Consider the following 5991-nt stretch of genomic DNA (forward strand, 5'->3'; position numbering starts at 1 on the left):
GTTTTCAAAGAATTAATGCATTTTCACTATATAATAAATAGAGCCCCGCCCTAATGCCAGAAAACTTGACCCTGGGGCCATAAAATTCACAATTTTGAAAGTGGCACTCTTGCTCATCATAACTATGTGCTTAGTTAGTTTATTTAATACCCAGGAGTAGATAAGAAGATTGTCAAAGAATAATTGCATTTTCACTATATGATCATTAGAACCCCGCCCTAACACCAGAACCCCTGACCCTGGGGGCATAACATTCACAATTTTGGAAGAGGCACTCTTTCTCATCATAACTAAGTACTTAATTAGTTTATTCAATACCCAGAAGCAGAGAAGAAGATTTTCAAAGAATTAATGCATTTTTACTATATGATGAAAAGAGCCCCGCCCTAACACAAGAACCCCTGACCCTAGGGCCATGAATTTCACAATTTTGGTAGAGGACTCAATGCTCATTACATGCATGCCAACAGTTTGACTGCTTGATGTCCAGGAGTAAAGAAGAAGATTTTTAAAGATTGCAATAATTTTGGTGGTTTTGGCCCCACCCCTCAGGCCCCAGGGGGGCGGGGACCATAAAATTCACAATTTTTGTTCCCCTTCAGCCAAAGATGCTGTCTATTAAATTTGGTTGAAATTGGTTCAGTGGTTTCAGAGAAGAAGCTGAAAATGTTAAAATGTTAACACACGACGCACGACGGACGTCGCACGACGCACGACGACGGACGAAAACAGATAGCAAAAGGTCACCTAAGTGACTCAGGTGACCTTAAAAAGAACATGATATCCATCTTTTCCATGGTTTAATACTTAATTTCTGATGTCATTATTCACTACCAGCTCCAAATGAATTGTATATGTTTAAACATAGTTTAATACTTCAAGTCAATGCAGACTTCTAACAAAAAAATGGTTGCAAGGTTTACAACAAATTTGTTCAGCATTTCGTTGATCCTATGGCAGAATTAATGACCATATTTTAAAACAAATACTATATACATGCATACCTAAGGTTATGGTTTCATTTAATATTTCTATCCATTTAATGCAAATTGTCATACTATTGATTAAAAAGAAATGAGACTGTGTAAGAGTTAGAAAATATAAATATTGATTATTTGCTATTGTCTTTTTTGAAACATAGAAATAGAATAAAAATAGAAGTCCTATTTTCATAAAATGATAAAATCTTAGTTCGAACGGTTTTTAACTAGATGAAAATCCTATTATTGCTGACTGATATTAAAACTTGTTGTCACATGATTTAAGGACATCTCCAAGTTTCGATCTAAAGCCTGTTTCTTCATCCTTGTCCCCTTCCTCCGGAAATTCTATGTAAGATTTAGAGTCAATCAGATCCATGAATGAGAACGGTAAAGTCTTCATGGCATCTGTCTCTAAAGCCACTAAAAGCAGAACATTTTCACCATTCCTGGAATAAATGGCCTCCATGCGTGCCATGTTTAGTTCAAACATGCACCAGTATGATTGTAAAAAATGTGAAGATATAACACAAACGGTTTTCCTGCTATTATGAATGGCGTTCGTAATATTATCTGCTATCCCTGTTCCTGGGATGAAATCACGAGGGTGTATACACAACTTTAGAGTGAATTCCTCTTCCAGACGCTTAACAAGGTCGATGACAAATTTTCTGTCTTTCTCAGCATAAGATACAAATGCATCGAAATGAAACAAATTTAATGTATCATGTCTATTTTGATTATCTTTGTACTTTTCCCTTGCGACGTAATACATCTATCTTTATTTCCACCTGTATCTATAAAGAATACGACTGATGGTGATTGTTAAAATAACAAAGATTATTGACGTAATAATCACGATGATTAGAGTATATGAGGAACACTGCTTTTCCAAGAGTTCGAGTAATCGATTATCTGAGAATCGAATCTTTGTGAAATTCGATAAAGTACACAAATAATCATCAAAATGAAGAAAAACAATGCTCTTTGAATTGAGAACCCATTTCACGAATTCTACATTCCCACAATCCCATCTCAACTTGTTGCCCTTTAAATCTAAAGAGATGTACCTTTCTTGTGATATTGCGTGTAACATTTTTCTAGTTTCCATATTTATTGACGATATCTGGTTATCAGAGAGGTCTATATTAGACAAATGAACCATGTGGTTTACGGGCATTGTAAACTCACCAAGAGAATTATAGCTTAGATTTAATTGTTTAAGTTGGACTAGATTTTGAAATATTTTTGCCGGAAGTCGAGGAATCCTGTTTCGAGTTAAGTTCAAGGAAGTAAGCATCCTCAAATTTTGAAATATTTTTCCATCGACGTCATTTTCAAGATTTTCACCGAGTGCATTATAGGAAAGATCAAGATGCGACAAGTTTCTAAAATCTTCAAAATATCTTGGTGAGATCAAACTGCAAAAATTATTCGAGAAGTCCGCATAAATGACACTTCTCATGCCAATGATGGGCCCATTCAGTTCATAGATAATATTGTTTTGCAAATAAAGCTTTGACAATGTAGGTTTACCAATAAATTTGAATGAAAAATCTTGAAGAGTCATTTTATACATGTTATCGTGGAAATACACTGTTTGGAGAGAAGAAGGCAGGTAGAATGTTATATTTTTCGGTCTCAGTAAAGACATGCTCCTTCTCGGGCCCATAATCTGGTTTTTTGATGAGCTTACAGACACCTTTCGAATATCATTGCAGTCTATGAGAATGTCATCTACATTTAGTTGATGAAAAGAAGACTGGAAACTCGTATTGATAGAAATGATATTTGGCAAATCACCGAATTCTACTAAATATATCCCCAAAACTGAGTTCATTATTTAGATGCTTAAGGGACTTGGGTAGCTCAGACAAAACACCCGCTTCTAGACTGTTGATGCGATTTGATGCCAAGTTCAGTTCCTCCAAAAGTGTATGTTTAAGTCCAAGTAAGTGATATCTTTTAACTATGAAACTTACGCCGTACGTACATTGAAAATTCTCAAAATTTAAAACGCGAATTGCAGTAGAATTTCTCAAATCCCTCGATATATTAGCCAAAACCTCAAGAGTGAGCTCCTGATTTCCGGAAATATCAAGATGCAGAAGATTCGAAGAGTTATGAAAAGAACCCAGCTCGATCATCTGTAGTGAATTATGTGAAATAGATAAATTGCGCAAATATCTGTTTTTTTCCATTGATTGTCGATTCACGATTGTCATCCTATTTCTGGAGACGTCCAAGTAAGTGACATTTTGAGGAAGATTTGTAGGAAAATTGGTTAGTCGGTTATTAGCAAGAATAACGCCTATGACGTCATTACTAAAGGAAGGTGCTGCTGTAAGTGTAAGGTTTTCACACATTGCCCATAAATCTCCCCTTATTTTATGGCATACACATCGTTTATTTGACGAACATTCCAAGGTTTTCACTCGAATAAATGTTGTAACAATGACATGAAGACACAGTTCAATAACTACAAAGTTCATAATGCTACAAAAGATAAAAACAATACAGCTATGATTGTTTATTCTACCTCTACATGTACGAACGTTACCAATATTTAAAATAATAAACAAAATTATATGTAAAATAACACTAACTTAAGAATATCTTTTGATAACAAATTTTTATGGTTAATGTTTCTGCAGGTTTTATTTTTCCTTTTTTATTTTTTGTATTTGATATTTGTTTCGGACTTTGGTAACTTTTTATGTTTTGTTTTTAAGTCGAAAAATCAGTTTTCAATCTATTCCATTTTTAGCTATTCATCTTATTTTCATTCTATTAAATCATGAAACTAGGCATAATTTCTCATATGACAATGTTATAAAGAAAATCAGGATGAAAATGAAAATTAAATACCTGGTTCAATAAATATTCATTCTACAACTGTTAAATATATTGTATATCAGCAAAAAAAGGTAGAAGAAAATATTTTGTTTGTGTCCTAAGACGATACGTTTTTTTAGCCTAATTTAAAACCACCTATCTCTTGAAAATGACTAAATACTTAAATATATAAAAAAAAAATTCGTGAATATCTTTTCTTAAAACCCTTTTAAAATGATTTAGCAACAGATCATTTAGGAAAATGATCTTAAAATTATTTTCTAATTTTAAAAAAAGGAAGTTGAAAAAATTACCTTGCTTTCCATGTATACGATTTTTAAATATATTACTGCACTGGAAATCGCTACGTTTTAAATGTTTTAATATTTACAGAACAATTACCATGCGTGTGTGCAAATACTGAATCATGTCTTGTAATTCATTGAATTTACTTCAATAATAAAAAAACGTAAACAGAAAAAAGGAATTAAAAGACACTATCAATTTATTTAACCTTGAGAACAGACAACGTATGAATTTGAGCACGCTTCTTTAAAAGGGTAAAACCCGTGTAGTTTCCTTTTAGTATAGGATCTGTTAAAACCCTGCATAATCGCTAATAAAACTTCCCAAATGAATATTTGGAACTTTATTTCAAGATCGAAAATAGAATCATCGGAACAAATCATGTACTGTAAGGAAAAGTCTATTAGTTGTTGAAATATACAAACCTTGAAGGCGCCCTTGTATTTTAAATTTCACCGTTTTACGTCGATCATGAACTGTACTATAGAGAGGATTATGTATACTAAAAAAATACTAATTTGTAAGTTTAATTACACCTGAGGGCTTATCCTAAACACATTTTATTTAAAAGTCTTTGAATTAATAAAAAAATATGAAATACAAACAATTTTAATGAGAAAAATTCCATATTTCTTTTCTTAAAGGTTGATAAAATTTGAATATGTGTGGAAGAGAAGTTTTCAGTTTAACCCTGGAATCCTTATTTTTTTTAAATTGATTTTAGAGAGTTATAATAAAAATCAAATATGTCCTGTGTTGCGAATAGAAAAGTGCAGTTTATGTCATTGTCGACGCCTCCAAATTCTAGGAGCATACCGTCTTAACCAAGACATATGTCCTTTGCGACGTCTAAGCGCTGATGGATTTCCAATGTACGGTTGTCGTGCACGAATACCAGCTCCTTAGTCTCTTGCGAACAATTTATGCAATTTTATCCTGATTTTATTTTTTTCATCCAGCAATGAAAATATCTGAAAATGTTTCAGTCTGATTTTTAAATTCAATACTTGATATCATGATTACTTGAACTTTCACGGAACTCTTTCGTGATGGAGGTAGGAAACGTGTGTTGGAAGGGGGCAAATGTGCTATTTAATACAATGCAAGATCGATCATTGTAGAATTTATAAGGACAGATTATTAAAAAAAATCCTGGTGAAATACCTTGCTATACAATCGATGAACCAGCCTAATCAATTTTCGAGATGCTGATCCTAGAATGTTACATTTTTAACGATATTTTTAACTAAGTGGACTCTTCTCATTGAATGTCCATTGAAAATCGTCACACTTTATGGCTGATAAAATATTCTAAACTTTCCTTTTTTTGACAATATACAATTTGTAGTTCAATCCTTGGCAATAAATTATACTTTCAGCATAAAACTGTTCAAATCATTCGATTGTCACTACTATGCACGTGAACAATGTCATGTGCCCCAGAAATGTACAGCTTTCTCGACTCCCTTGTTAAAGGGCGGTAGTAAGTTAGATAACTGCGTGGTACCAAGAAGTACTTGCGATATTACGTATTTCTAAGGGTTTAAATTGTGCAATATTAAGCCCTTTAAATTTTGTGGCTCTATTTTTAGTTTCATAAGCCAACAACCTCATCAGGGTAATTATTCATGGCAATAAGAAAAAAAAAACAATTATACAGAGAGGGTGAACATTAAATATATAAAGGTAAAAATAATATAATACATTTATTTTTTTTTCTTAACATTGTAGTCGCCCGCGTGGCACAGTGGTTAAGCATCTGCTATAGACTCGCGAAGTAAGGAGGTGATCTTTACGTCGCGGGTTCGAATCCCACTGTAGGACGTGGAGACCGGTCGTTCTGGTCCTTCGGATCATACCGTATAAACTG

General features: G+C 33.2%; 1 pseudogene; it reads right to left on the reverse strand.

The window, feature by feature from the left end:
- Nucleotides 1-1239: 1239 nt before the first annotated feature.
- LOC134244474 (toll-like receptor 4) lies at nt 1240-3472 on the reverse strand (annotated as a pseudogene).
- Between the last annotated feature and the right edge of the window lie 2519 nt (nt 3473-5991).

The sequence above is a fragment of the Saccostrea cucullata genome, unplaced genomic scaffold (genome assembly GCF_032062105.1).
Source record: "Saccostrea cucullata isolate Sc308-1 unplaced genomic scaffold, CSIRO_AGI_Scuc_v1 ctg3546, whole genome shotgun sequence".
NCBI lineage: Eukaryota > Metazoa > Mollusca > Bivalvia > Ostreida > Ostreidae > Saccostrea > Saccostrea cuccullata.